General features: G+C 39.1%; 1 protein-coding gene across 4 annotated transcripts in view; it reads right to left on the bottom strand.

The window, feature by feature from the left end:
- Positions 1-16,098, bottom strand: part of TSNARE1 (t-SNARE domain containing 1) — a 531,215-nt gene that overhangs the window by 46,421 nt on the left and 468,696 nt on the right. The gene's annotated exons all lie outside the window — the stretch shown is intronic.

The raw sequence follows: 16,098 nt of genomic DNA, 5'->3' as shown, positions 1-16,098 counted from the left end.
AGCTTAATTGTTTCTCAAGCTTTTCCTTCTATAGCAAGACTGAGGTACCTCAGCTGGGGCCATATTTCTTTGAGAAGTTTTCTCACTTTTGTCAGTGTCTGTGTCTCACACTGGCATACCCAGAAATGCTGACTGTCCTCTGTAATATCATAGTCGTCAGATATATCATTATCTGTGTTACCTAAAGGTTCCCCTGGGACAGAACTCAGGCAGAACCTGCCACTTTCCTTCCATCCCTTTGCTGAGTACCACCACCATCAACATGTCTTTGAGAAACAAATCCACATCTACATACTGTTTCTCTGAGGATGACTCCAACACAGGAGGTTTAGGCACAGTCTACCAGAGCTATGTCAAAAGGCTTAGTGACCAAAGCTAAAAAAGCCCTGCATCTTTTGTAGTAAGTTGTGTGACATATCCTAGCTCAAGCTCCAGTCTTTCTTAGCAGAGTGTAATAGTGTGGGTACTTCCAGAGCAAAACCACAGCAAAAAATATATAACACTATCTAAGGAACACAAGGGAACCACACAGGACCCAGAGAAGACCCACAATCAAGCAATATGAGATGCTACTCTGTGCTATGGGATTGTAGGGTAGGCTTAAGCAACATGGACTTGTAACTTGGCCTTGAGGATGGACTTAAGTTCTTGGTAATTTTAAAACAAACAACATACCTCAGACACCTGAAGGTCTTTCTTGAGCAAGGGTAGTGGATGGAAAGCACAGGGGTACTTCGATTCAAGCATACTGTTTTTCACTTGCATGTTAGGCAACCAGTACAGGTTAGCGGTTGACCTGCTGGAAAGCAGCACTGAGGAGAAAGACCTGGGAGTTCCGATTGCGAACAGGTTGACCATAAGTCAATGATGTGCTCTTGTGGCCAAGAAGGCCAATGGTACCTGGGGTGCATTAGCAGGAGTGTGAGCAGCAGGTCGAGGGAGGTTGTTCCTTCCTCTCTGCTCTGCCCTGGTGAGGCCACATCTGGAGTTCTGTGTCTAGTTCCGAGTTCCTCATTTTAAGAAGGACAAAGAATTACTGGAGTGAGTCCAGTGATGGGAGACAAAGATGATGAGGGGTCTGGAGCCTCTTTCTTATGAGCATCTTTCTTATGAGGAGAGACTGAGAGAGATGGGTCTGTTCAGCCTGGAGAAGAGAAGCTGAGAGGGGATCTCATCAATGTTTATCAATATCTCAAGGGTGGGTGTCAAAAGGATGGACCAGACTCTTTTCAGTGGTGCCCAAAGATAGGATGAGGCACAATGGGCACAGACTGAAGCACAGGAGGTTCCATCTGAATATGAGGAAAAACTTTTTTACACTGAGGGTGCCAGAGCCCTGGAACAGGCTGCCCAGAGAGGTTGTGGAGTCTCCTTCTCCGGAGACATTCAAACCCACCTGGACACATTCTTGTGTGATCTGCTCTGGTGAACCTGCTTTAGTAGGTGGGTTGAATTGGATGATCTCCAGAGGTCCCTTCCAAGCCTAACCATTCTGTGATTCTGTGAATTTGTGTTTCTGTATAATTACCACACTATGTTTTTATCTCTTGTTTTCCCCCCAAGAAAAGCAAGGGCAAACTAAGTTTGTGTCTAAAGGAAAATCTTAATTAACGTTCTGAAAGAAGCAGGATATCATGTGACATTTTCAGGAGATATTTCTCCCTCTGGGATTCATTTTTCCAGGAATTCCAGGGAAAAAAATATAGAAAGAATCATAAACTCCAATGAGTGGCTCTTCGTTCAAAATAAAAAAAGAGAAAAAAACAGAAACAATTCCCAAATCCTCAAACGATCTCCTTCAAAAACAAAAGCCTTCAATTCCTTCTGAAGTAACATCATCTGAAAAATGGGTTTAACAATAGGACTATTTCTGCTATCTCAGGTTCTGGGTACTGTGAGTTTAAAGACAAATATGCTGAAACTAATATTAAGTTGAGAATAAGGCTTAGTAATCTCACTAAATGTTAATAGAGTTTTAATGCTGTTTTCATTAACTTTGTGCCCTTTTATATAAAGCTGGAGGGCTACTCAATGATAAGAAAACCCCACTGATATAGTCGCATGAATGGATGCTAAATGCAAATTCTGGAGCACTGGGCAACACTCACAGCAGGGCTTTGACAGGATAAAGATTTTATGGAATGTCATATTAGGACTTGTTGAGTAGGCTGAATGTCAAGAGTAAAAGCAACAGCAGGAAAAAATGAAAGCAAAAAGATCTCTGAAGTGGCTTTTTTTTTTTTTTCTGGAAACTGCAATTAAAAAAATTAACTTTGCTCTGTAAGTAGCTAAAAACCCAATAGGAAGCTCATCAAAGGAGATTTAAATGAAGAAAGAAAAACCTGACAGAGAGCAAAACCCTGCCTTTCACTGGCAAGTCAGAGACAGGCTGTCAAAATATTTCTAGCAGGCCTAAACTCTTAAAAAATATTCAGCAGGGCATCTGATTATCTGAGCTGCAGCATCAAGCCTAATGCTTTGATTGGGACTTTTTATGGGGAGAGCGGGTTGTGAAGTAATTGTCAGTAGGCTGCGGGGAGGAAGAACTCTCATGTACAGGACAGCCTGACAAAAACAAAATCCAAACCTGTAAGTGTAGATATAACAGGGCAAGAGTTTTATTTCCAGTTCACTCACAGACTCTCTCTGTATTTCTGATTCAAAGTCCCTGCAGTGAAACATGGAACTGAAACTCAGGAGCAGCTTCACCAGCTTCTACACAACAGGGAGGTAACAACTGCTCAGTATTAAGCATGTGCTGAAGGTTCTGCTTGAACCTTTCCTAAATGTGCTTTTTCTCCCTGTCTGTGAATATGGGAGGGTCATTATTTCTCTATGTATTTATCAACAACACACAAAAACCTCTCTCTCCGTTAATGTTAAAGCCAGCATTACCCTCACTGATCTCTCTATACAGAAACATCTCAAGAACACAAGTTCTCCAAAATTAGCGTGGGTGATAAAGGCAGAAAGGGAAGAGTTAACTTGTGCCTGTGGTTAAATTTCACCACGGATGAGAAATGACTTAAATGTCTAGTTTTCAGAACGGCCAAAGTGAAGCAACATAGTGTGTTGCCATGTTTTATAGTAACTGAACACTAAATTTGAGTTCATTACTCAGACGCTTTGCAATGAAAAGACACCAGCCTTTTCCTTGGACAAATAACTTGAATTCCTTGAATCAGCATAATTTACCATAAAGGTCTAAGCAAGTTAATCCAAGGAGATAACTCAACAGCAAGGAAACACTGAACACAAGTTCAGCCATGTGGATTGCTGAAACACAGCAGGTAAATTAAACTTATCACAACAAGTTAATATTTACTCCTATCTAGACAAATAAAATGCCCTGCATTACCCCTTTTCTCTGAAAATAAGACCTACCCCAAAAATAAGCTCTAGCATGATTTTTCATGATTTTTGACGATGCTCAAAATATAAGCCCTACTCCAAGACTAAGCCCTAGTTACCTTTCATTAAAAAAGTCAATTGAAATAGTGTCCAGGCAGCTATACATGTAAAAAAGTACAATTAATTGCCAAGAGAATGCAGCAGGACAGATAGACCCTTCATCAAGAAAACAGAGTCTTAAGATATTAATGATGGAATTAGGGGTCTGAATAGTTATGATGATGTTCCAGAAGATGATGACATGACTATAATTGAATAAATGTTGATTTTTTTGTTGTTGTTCAAAATAAATGTAGATTGCTGTTCATGGAAAAATAAGACATCCCCTGAAAATAAGCCCTAACACATCTTTTGGAGCAAAAATTAATATAAGACCTGTCTTATTTTCAGAGAAACAGGGTATTACAGGAATTCTCTGTGGCTATTCAGTTTGGAGCTGCTCCTCAACCACTTCTGGTAGGTTGTATGAGCTCATTTGGCTATGAAAATGTTTCTTATCTCATGGAAAGAAGAATAGATTCTTTCCTGTCTATTCTAATAAAGTGAGGAAGGTTATTGGCAGAAAACAGTGGCAAATTCAGTTGCCCAGAAACTGAGCATCCTAGGGACGGACATGCGATGAAGCTGCAGGAATCAAAGCAAGGAAAAGTATGTGGATTAATCTGTCAGTACCACCTTTCCCCACCACTTGTGGCTGTTGCTGGCTTCGTCATCTTCCCTTCTTCCTTCCCATGACTGCCCCTTTGTGGGAAGCAAGGACAGATGAAATTCTGGCTACACAGAAGCAAGATGCAAGAAACATGAAATGCAGCTAGGGGTCTGGATACATATACGATGCACAAACAATTCTCAGACAGAACCTTGTTAAAGTTGCCCTTTAGTTTCTCTTTACATCAAAACCATGAATGCATTAGAGGTGGAGAATGTTACCTTCTGATCTTTTAGAAAAGCTGAGCCACGATAAATCTGACTATCTGTGGCAATACAGTCCCTATCGAGCCCGTATCTGCCATGGATAAGGCAGATACCCTATGGATCAGTGAAATACTAAAGGGCAGTAGAAAACTCAGAATTATATTAATAATAGCTCATTACAAACAGCAATGAAAGAGTTACTAGCTAAAATTCAGCCTGGAAAATTGATTCTCCAGACTGGTGCATTTAACCATATGTTAAACTACTGTGATAGCTTTGATCACATTAAACAATATACTATACATTAACAGCTTTAGAACTTATTTTAAATAATTTTATAAATGTGATTACACTATCAATAAAAATAAAATAAAGATATTCCTATTTCTTCTTACTCCCATGGTACAACTTTGTATGTGTTTATACAACTTATTTTGGGCTTCAGGGTACTCACTGAATCAAGTTACTGAAATTTTTGACCATGTGTATATACTAAGAGAAATTTCTATCCATAAAGAAAGGTGAATTCCCAGTGTGTTGTATCAAGAGATCATAAAAACTGGATCTTTTGACCCAGGAAAAGCACAAGTAACTGAATATGTGTGTGACTGAAGATTAGCATCTGCTACTGTCCAGTAAAACTGTTGATTAAAAGCCATCACTGAGCAGATCACTGCAAACACTGTGAAAGATTACCTAGGACCAAAGGAGAAAATCAGAAACTATTGCTAGCAGTAGATGGCAGAGAAACATAAAAAAAACCCAGGCAAAAATGGCTACTAAAATATATTTTATACTTATAAAATTAGCCTTAATGAACTATAAAATAAATAAGCCTTAATGAACTATAGCAGCCACCCTCAATTATTCCTGTGCTAATAAGCTTGGAGAATACATTTGCCATATACTGGTCATTAACAAGATATTCTTTGGAATATATAATTTAATAAAAGAGAAGTTGCTACAAATTAAAGGATTCCAGGAAGTTTGTGTGTCTGTCAACCCACATCAATATTTGAGTGTCAAATGAGAAAATTTCCTAGGCCAATAAACACCCAAATTGTTCATACAAGCTGAAATGCAATTTTTATAGCTTCTCTCTTGCATTAAATTTCTCCTCTATAGCCTTTTCAATGCTGTGTTCTGTAAAAAAATGTAAATAAATATCCGTCATTGCGATCTGCTTTGTACAGAACATTTAATAGGAGTCCTTAATCACATGTTGTAAACATAATACAAATGGTAGTTGTAAAACTAAGAACAATGTTGTTCAAAATAATCAACAAGAATGTCTTTTCATATAGGAAACTCTTTTACAAGGCACAGCGCTAGACATGAGGAAAACAATGCTTGCTGATATTGAAATAGAGGAAATTTCACTCTTGCATAAGAAAGAAACTCTTTTTTACTGTGAGGCTGGTAAAACACTGGAATAGGTTGCTCAGAGACTTTGTGGAATCTCCATCCTCATAGGTATTCCAGACAAGCCCTGAGAATCTGCTCCAGGTCACTGTGCTTTGAGCAGGGGCTTGGACCAGATGATCTCCAGAGGTGCCCAACAACCTCAACCATTCTGTGATTTTTCAAGGCACTTGCATTTTAGAAGTTGGGCTTTTAGAATCATAGAGTGTCCTGAGTTGGAAGGGACCCACAAGGATCATCAAGTCCAACTCCTGTCCCTGCATAGGACAACCCCACAGTTCACACCCTGTGTTTGAGGACGTTGTCCAGTCTCTTCTTGAACATTGTCAGGCTGTGACAACTCCCTGGGGAGCCTGTTCCAGTGTCCAGCACCGTCTGGGTGAAGAACCTTTTCCTCATGTCCAACTTAAACCTCCCCTGGCACATCTTCCTGCCATTCCCTCAGGTTCACTAAAGAGAAGAGTTTGGCACCTGTCCCTCATCCTCCCCTTGTGAGGAAGCTGTAACCACCATGAGGTCTCTTTTCAGTCTCCTCTCCTCCAGGCTGAACAAACCATTTGACTTTATAGAATCATAGAACGTCCTGAGTTGGAAGGGACCCACAAGGTTCATCATAAGATGATATACAACCAAAACACAAAGTGCAATGCAGGCACTTATCGTCAAAGCCTAAAATTAGGTAGGTTTTCTTCTATCCCCATTCAAAAATCTCTCCAGTCCAAAGCTGGGCAGAGGGTGCTCAAGATATTGCTGCTGTGTGACTCTTCTTCTGTAATGACTCTAGAACTCTCAAACTTTATTGAAGAAAAAGAAGATGCCTTGAAAATATTCCACAGATGATACGGCTTCTTTTTTTTTTTTTTTTTTTTTTTTAATCTAAAGACTAGGCAGACAATCAAAAGGGATCAAATTACTGCCGTTTAATGAGTTACTGCTTATCAGCTGATAGGCAGCAATGGATGGGATGTTATTCTTAGCATCTTTTGATGACACGACATCAAAACTAATGCATTTTACTCTGCACTCGCAGCAGGCTGTACATGGACAGCTATAGCAAGAGGTAATTCAATCAACCACAGTAATGCGAAAATTGAAATGATCTCTCTTTACCCCACCTAGTGCATCGTTTCAGTGACAAGAAACTTTTCTCACCTTCAGAGCTGGGATGATAAGAACCATTTGAGATGCACAGTTGTAAATACAGTGTCTCTTTGTACAAGCCCTCAACATAATAATTCCTGATGACCTACTTGTGAGAGAAATGAAATGGTTTATACACTATAAGCAAAGTCATTCAACGCTGTAATATAAAAAGTGTTAAAATATGGCTACTAATTGGGGAATTAATAATCTGTCAAATCTAAGCATCTTCCTTACCAAATGCAGAAGTAAAAAACCTACCTCTCTGGCAGTTTCTTAGGAAAAAAAAGACTGTTATTTCTTTAATGAATACTAAAGTCAAAAGGCTCCTTTTCTAGATACATGTAAAAGGTGTATTTTGAGACCTGAAACAAATTCTGTAAATGAAAGGTTGTTGTGAAGCAGATTCCAACTCCTGTTAAAGCCTAATGAAACTACATGGGATATTTCAGAAAATTCAGAGAGTATGGTGGAATTATAATTGTCTTTTTAAAGATGGTTTGAGAAAACAGGTTGAGACAGTTGGATTTGTTCAGCCTGGAGAAGAAAAGGCTCTGAGGAGACCTCGTATCAGCCTTCCAATACTTAAAGGGAACCTACAAGAAAGCCAGAGAGGGTACATTTTACAAGGGCATGTAATGATAGGACAAGGGGTAATGGATTTAAACTGAAAGAGAGCAGATTTAGATTAGATACAAGGAAGAAATTCTTCACTATGAGGGTGGAACAGACTGCCCAGAGAAATTGTGGATGCCCCATCCCTAGAAGTGTCCAAGACCATGTTGGACGGGGCTTTGAGCAACCTGGACTGGTGAAAGGTGTCCCTGCACATAGCAGGGGGGTTGGAACTATATGATTTTCAAAGGTCCCTTCAAACAGAAACCATTCTATGAATCTCACATCAGAGAGAGAAAGGCAATTAGAATTCTTTATTATTTTTATATTGAACAGATGATGTATTGTAAAAATGTGGATATTTCTAAGATCTACCCAAGGAGGCAGATAGCTAATAAAGACATGATAACTACTAAATAATAACTCAGTCAGGTGTGAAGTTACGTGGGATTTTTTAGATTATTTTGCTTTTAATTTTCATGTTAATGAAGGCCTAAGAAGAAGAGGCCAGAGAAACAGCCTTGAATAAGCCCTCTAACCTTTGTCTTGATTTCACTCCCAGGTTTAAAGAATACCTCCCAGATCATTACAGTTGCTTGGAGTAACTTGGTTGCAAAGAAGATGCAACAAGCTACAGCACATCATGGGATGAGGCCATCATCCAACTAGGTTGACCACCACCAGGACTTTAGTGGAGGTTGCTGGGATAAAGCACAGCACTTTTATGAGTATATTTTATTACTTGTAATGATTTTGTTATGATATTTAAATGCTAACCAAACTGTTGAACATCAAGTCGTTTAGGCTACCATTGCCCAAGATAGAACTTAAGTTATTGGCACTGAAGAGACAGGACAGCCTTCCCATCTACTTCACTGCACATGACCTCTCCGAGAGGCACTACAAACACACTGACACCAAAGACACGGTTCTCTTGATACACATTTTTCTTCTTGAAGAGATAATCACACATGTTCTGCTCTTCTAAGAGTCTCTCCTGCTGGGATGCTAGTTTCTCTAGCTAAACTGCCAAAATATTTCTTCTTTAACACACTGTTACCTAGAAAACTTCCTGCATTGGTTTTCAGGTTTTCCTGATCAAAAATTACTTTGATTTGACACCACCACCAAGGATAATAGTCATGTAACACTTTCAAGCAGCCTGTATACCAGTGAGAATTATATCCTGCCAATTAGTGAATGGCATTGATTAACTATGTGCTGCCCTATTCCCAAGAAAACCTACGAGACTCTCTGGCTTAGCAGACAATGTTTTTCACATATCTCAAGAACATGGATAGGTAGAGTACCTAAGTGTATCAAAACCTGATGTTCTCAGAGCTTCTAAGCAATACTATGGTGTGCATGTCCACAGAAGAGGAAACACAACATACAGATTCTGTCTTTGCATCTGATTTTGAAGATACGACATCGCCATAATTCCAGTGGCTGTGATGTTTCAATAGAAAAGCAAATTCATTAAGACTGGATTTCTAAGTTAGGGAGAAAAGACAAAGAACAGTAATAGCACTTCAAGATTTTGAGTAGGGAAAATTAAGATCTTTATTATTTGCCAGCATCAGAGACCTCTTTTTCAAATTTTCTCTTTCACATACAAAAGCTTTAAAATATCACAGAATCAGGAGACTGAAATGGTGATGAAACATATAGAATTTGTGGCTTTTGTTGGATCAACATATACTAGCACAGAACTGGCCACTCAAAGCCTTCTGGTTCCCCACACACCAAACTTTGAACTCAATAATAGCAACCTTGCCCATCTCCCCATCATCCTCAGGTCAAAAGCAATTTCTCTCCAAAGAACAGGCTGATTTTACCTTATCGAAAAAAAACACACACCTTCCCAAACTGACTTCATTGGAAGTTCATCTACCCTAGAGTCAAGGAGCAGTAGGATGAATTATGGACCCCCTTAGCTTGCTCTTCTCTGCTCTTATCCCTCTCACAGCACCATGGTCTCACTGATTTTGGGGGCTTGACAAGACAGATAATTCAGCCATTGCCAACTGAAAATGTCAGCTAACAGTGGTGAAGTGACATGACAGCATAAATCTGTGTTGTTCTTATAAGAAGTTTAATCCTCCCTTCTCCTGGGGGCTACTTAAGCTTCTCAAAATCCTCCTGAACCATTAAGCACCAACAGCTCCTTCCACCAGGCATCACTGCTCCTGAGGAAATGAGAGTATCCATAGGGAAGAGGACACATACCACTGACTCATTCAAAGATTTTAGACATACACTTAAGACTACCTTTTCCAAACTGGAACTTAAATTTTAGGCAGGTAAGGACATATTTAGTCTGTTAGAGGAATGACTGGTGTTGAGCACTATTCTAGTTGATATCTATTCTTCTTTTCACATGGTCTTTCCTTAAGTACCTGTGAATGACACAGTATATGACACCAGATAGACCATTAGTCTGAATCAGTATGGACATTTTTGCATAGTTTCTAGCAGTTCAAATTAATGTGCTGAAGATGAGCCTCTTCTGTCAGGTTCTTAGAGGTGTGTCTTCATGACTAAAGTTAAAAGGCATTACATAGCATAAATAATTAATGTTTGCAGATTGCTTTGGGAAGCTTAAATCAAAGACTTGCCATCCAAGGGGTCATCGCTCCACAGCCACTCAGTGGGACTACTCCATTTTCCTACTCATTGCTAAAAAACAGTGTAGAAACTTGAGATGGGACTAAGAAGACTGCTCACGGCTCAAAAATCCTACTGACTTTGGATTCAAATCAATGAATTCATGTTACTACTTGTCAATTGAGCTGCAGGAACTGTCTACATGTGGACTCTCAAGCTAAGGCAAAGGCAACATAATACAGAGAATCATAGAATAGTTTGGGTTGGAAGGGACCTTCAAAGGTCATCTAGTCCAACCCCCCTTAGCTCTCTTCCACAGTACAATTAATGATCTGGCATTATGTGACCAAAGAACATGCAGATGGGCAACAATCAAGGTCAACCTGAAATGCGTTCAGCCAGAGTAATCTGATCATGTGATATCCCATCAAAACATTCATCTCTTTGAAGGTTTGGAAGAGGTGCATATAATTGGTGAAAACTTAGAGAACTTCTTAGCAATAAATCTACCTTTTTACTGGCAGATCTTCTTTTCTTGCACTGTTACTGTGAAGGATTTTTTACATAAAGCAGACTCTTGTCTCTCAAAATTTCATTTTCTACTGGTAATCATTTCTCTCTTCTACCTGTCTGTATCTCAGATTTTAACTGGCTGTCAGGGAAATAATTTAGCTAAGAGAAGTGTAGACATAGCCACTGGAACCAAGAAAGTCTTCAAGAAAATAAGTGCTACCTTAATTTAAGAAATTGGGCAAAATCTTAGAACCAGACCCATTATATATTAATCATTGAAAATTCAAACCTCATTTTTGACTTGTTTAAATTTGAAGCACAAAAGTTACTGCAGAATCATGATGTATCTCAGTCTTTCTGCCAGAGCAAAAAAATTAGCAAGGATGCCAGGATCCGAGAAATTAATTATAGACTAAAAGACAAGAATTGAATCGACAGGAATTGGCACCTGACTATACATGTAGGAACCTTTTCAAAATAATAGGAAGCAGGAAAACAAAAAATAAAAAGACATTGCAGAGTTATTGACTCCTGATTGTGCTGCAGAGCAAACATGGCAGCAATGCCACAGCCAGGGCAGAGGGGTGAATTATTTTAGAATTTGAATGACAGCTGTTAAAAATATTATGACCCTTTCAGGGCTTGAGAGATTGAAACAAGCTTGAAAACTGAGCCACTCACATAGTTAGTGAGCCATATATAGATGTGTGGTAAAAACAGAGACTTTAAGTAATGCCAGCCCTATGTTATAAATTTAAAAGTCAAAAGGAATGCCATGACACAAACCTATCTATGTTTTGTCCTTATTTACAATGTTCATTACGTTGAATTATTGCTCTGTTCATCACTAAGCAGGAACTGCTGTGCTCTTATAACCTGACTTTGCCAGGCATGAGATGCTTTGGACAAATGTCGGAATTTCTATTGTACATGTCAGAAGAGGGTGCCCAGACTTGTTTCTTGCTGGGAAGGAATGACAGAACTGTAAATGCCAAGTACCGCAACGTCACATGTCAATCTTTCCCTCTCTGCCACCTATCGCCCTCATGACCCCAACAGATACAGGCTCTGATTGCATTTGCTGGTGGGTTATTGATGTGCTCTGCCTTGGAAGAACTTCCTCTTGGCTCCACATGGTACTTTATCCTGCTAGGAGGGAAAGGTGCAGCATTCATGACATCAGAAGGGGCTAAGGCTGACCTAGCAAAATCCAATTTTGCAGAAAACCGTTCTGCTGTCCTGGGTTCAAACTTCAAGATTTAAAACTCCAAGATGAAGATGCTCTTTACTTCCCTAGGCCACTTTGCATGATGGAGCTTTCGTCTGCTCCTCTAAATACACGCAGTGACTCAAAATGCAGGTTTTATGATTCCTACTGCGGTGCAAGGAACCAGAGGAATGACACACAGTGATATTGTAGTGCCTGAAAGTAAGGGAAAAAAAACAAACACCAAAGACAGATTTTATAAAATCACCTTTCTGAACCTCATCCTTATTGGTTAAGTTACAGAAGAAATTTAACCAAATAATAAGCCCATAAATGAATTAGGCAAGGAAAACTGTGATTGCAAAGGAGGGAAAAAAGCCAATCCAAATTAAAATAATATTTTCTAGTTTTTTATAATAATTAATTCAATTAAATCCAAAGCAAGACAGTTGCATATTCAGGAAACAGATACCTGGAGCCTGATTATTGCTTTTCCATATGGACTATAGCCCTAATCTAGAGCTCTTGTCCAAGATGGATTTTTAGCTGTACATTAAAGATTTACAGGTTGACTGTAATTAGAGTGGAACACCTTGGTCAGGATATTTCACATTTCAGAAGTTTATGATGGTTTGAAATGCAACTGGTCAAATTAACAAGAAAGGAATGCATCAACATCTGACAGAGATTAAGTAACTACTTCCTGGATCAGAAAGATATTAAGCTTTAAGTTGCCGAAGACTGGGAGAATATTCTGTTGAATGATCACTTGTACACTTTCTTTTTGTTTTGCTCTTCCAAGCTGAGCATCGCTGTCAACCATTCCATCAACTACCAAGAAGGAAAACACTGTTTTATTCCCCTGGGCTCTCACCTCTTTGTTCACAGGTTCTGAAGCTGGAAAGAACAGTAAGTAAGTCCACAGGGTTTAAGGACCTCTATAACAAATTCTATGTAACCTTTGTCTGACTGAAGTGTGTCTTGTAAATGGGGAAGGCACCTTCTGCTGCAATGAGTTCTTCCAAGTAAAGGGCACAGAGTAGTCATGTCATCTTTCTTTCTCTCTATTTCTTTGGCTAAATAGATTGAGATGATTAAGTTGTCATAAAAAGCATATTTTGCAACTGTCGAATACACGTAGCATCTTTCTCAAAGGTTATCGCCTTTTTTTTCCTATAAAGAACACTTAAGACTTACGAGTCCAACAGTCTTTGATTGTCACTTTGTGTAATTGTGCATTCAGCCAAATGAGCCAAAAGGAGGACAAAGAATGTCTATCTAGGCTGACACTAGACAAAGACATTCTTAAAGGAGAGACTTTTTTCAGACTGCTACTGCGATACTGTCCTTTTAAGATGTTTACTGATGTTGTACCGTAAGAGCAAAAAGAGCAGCTGCAATGTTGCTGCAATATGAGCAACGTGACCCAAAAGTTCCTGGGCTATTTTCCTGAGGTGTCAGCAAACAAATGTACAGTCATAAGTCCCCAGGAGTTTCTCCACATCCTCTGTAGATGCTCTTCTCTCTCTGTGCCCCAAGGGAGCCGTGACATACTTATGGCAAGGACCTCAATAGGCAGAACTCAGGGCTCAGAGCTATTCTGAACAGCTGGTCTCTCCGAATGCACTGAGCCAGCAGCCACCACTGCTTGAGAAACTCACAGGAAAAAGAGATTTTTCTTTTCAACTACTTAACTTTTTCAAGATTCGTGAAGTGATCTTTCCTATGGAAGGAATGGGCTTATCTGTCAAATTCGTGTCTGATTTTTCCCCCTTTTGAGAAGAACTGTTGATCCAGTATCATTATTGCAGAAGTAGAAACAGGAACAAAACAAACAAATAAAAAAAGGAAGACTTCATATGTTAATGATCATAGCAGTCATTAGTGGTCACAGATACTAATGGCATCATTCCTTTAACTCACTGAATAGTGACCTTCAGGTTTCTCATTGTGGCTGCACTTGTGAAAGCTAAAGAAGATGACCTTGAAAATAATGCAAATGGGACCTAAACCACTTGAATGGGGTGGGGCGGGGGGAGGGCGTGCATGGTGAAGTTTCTTTTGGTTCTTTATTGATCCAGCACAAAGCAAACTCTTGGATGACACTTTAAGTGGAAGTTCTGGCCAGTCATTACTAAATTTAGGATTTTATTCAGTTATGTGTTCTATGCCAATCAGAGTACTTTTAAGTAGTTCCCTAGCTTGCTTTTTTCCCTTTATTTTTTTTCTGAACATTTATGTAGAGCTGTTATATGTTAAAACCTAGCTGTTCTCTATCTCCCTTAAGTATGTAAGACAGTTTTAAATGAAACAATTTGTTGAGGTAGTTGAAACTTTAAATCCACTGATATTCTAAAATCCATTTGTCTTGCAATTCAGAACAGAAAAAATGTTCACTATGGACACGGAATTTCTGAAAACATTCTGTTCTGAAAATCTTTAAAATGTAAATGTGAAATCTACTGCACACTATTTGGAGTCAATATAGATTAAGAAGAGTTTAAAATTATCAGAAAGCATATGTGTTCTAATATAACTCAACATAGGTTTTGCCTACATTTGTACTTCTGGAGAGTAACTCATGTTTTAGAAACTTAATAATTAGTTTCACAATTGATGATGAAAAGTAGAGCATTATATTTTTCCTAGGGTTTTCATTAGTATCTCTAGGTTCACTTCCCTCTAGACATGGATCTCTTAACAGAAGATTAGTTTTCCTGTGGAGTTTTATTGTAAGAATATTTTTGTTCTCTTTCTCTGCTTAATGGATTTAGATTAAAATATGTCTAGATGTAGTCAGCTGTTGATAAGATATGTAATTTCTAGTAGATAGGAATTATTTAACTATATATTTTCATTATATGATAGGTTACCTTGATGGATCACATTTTCAAACTAGACTTATGAAGAGTAAAACCAGAGTAATGCAACTAAAATTATAGTTGCTCTAGATTTAAATCAGTGGGACAGATCACTATCTGCACCCATAAGCAGTGTCTCTTATGTAAAAGAAGGATAAAAATATACATAGAATTTATACATCATCTATGCCATAAGAACATCCATATTTGATCCATCTGAAGTTCCATCTCACTGATATTGTCCTCACTTCAGTATTTGACAAACACCTAAGTAAGCAGGCAAGTGTGGAAAAACATTTACTGCCATTTCTCCTAAAAATAAGTTAGGGTTCATGATTATCCTTATCCCAAACCAGTGAAATGGTACTTGACCCAAATTTTGGCACCCACAATATCATGCCAGAAGGAGTTCCAAAGATTAAATAACCTTGTGTGAATAAAGATCTTCCTGTGATAGTTTTGAGTCAACCCCTGGTAGTTTCAGTTGAGAGCATGATGGAGAAAGAAGCCACATTAGAGGGCAATGACTTCAGCCTCATGTGGAAGGATAATATTGCCAAGTGACATTGAAGTCTTGTAAAACAAAATAATAAACAAAAGGTATCAGTCTTTTCTGCTTCCTCTAGGGTAGATCCAGAGGATAGTTCAGGCTAGGATATTTCCACCTAAATTGTTGTTAAAGGTCCCAGTGAACCTCAGTATAATGCAGTATCTATTAAGTACAGGAGTGATACCACATATGCTTTATGCAAGTCTCTGTGGGACATATGAGGCCTCTAAACCAAAAGTTGTCCCCACCCTTCATTGCTTTCTGCCTCAGGGCTCCTACTTTCTGTCTGCAGGAAAAGCATCATTTAAGAAGGTCAAGAATTACTGGAGGGAGTCCAGTGGCTACGAAGATTATGAGGGGCCTGAAGCATCTTTCTAATGAGGAGAGACTGAGAGAGATGGGGCTGTTCAGCTGGAGAAGAGAAGCTGAGAGGGGATGTCATCGGTGTTTATCCATATCTCAAGGGTGGGTGTCAAGACGATGGAATAGACTCTGTTCAGTGGTGCCCAACAATAGGAAGAGGGGCAACGGGCACAGACTGAAGCACAGGAGGTTCCATCCAAAATGGAAAAAACTTTTTTACTTTGAAGGTGCCAGAGCCCTGCAACAGGCTGCCCAGAGAGGCTGTGGAGTCTCCTTCTCTGGAGACATTCCAACCCGCCTGGACACATTCCTGTGTGATCTGCTCAGGTGGGTCAGAATGGATGATCTCCAGGGGTCTCTTCCAATCCAAACCATTCTGTGATGTGTTTCTGGCTTTACCAGTTGAAAACCCTGCCATGGCAGTAAACATGCAGACCTGGAATGCCAGACCCCTTGGGGTGGAAGAAATTCTGTAAATTTAGTAATCTCTCCTT

Source organism: Streptopelia decaocto, assembly GCF_964273445.1.
Source record: "Streptopelia decaocto genome assembly, chromosome: 2".
Classification (NCBI taxonomy): domain Eukaryota; kingdom Metazoa; phylum Chordata; class Aves; order Columbiformes; family Columbidae; genus Streptopelia; species Streptopelia decaocto.
Note: the sequence above shows the minus strand (reverse complement) of the source record. Positions and strands in the feature narration are given on the sequence as shown.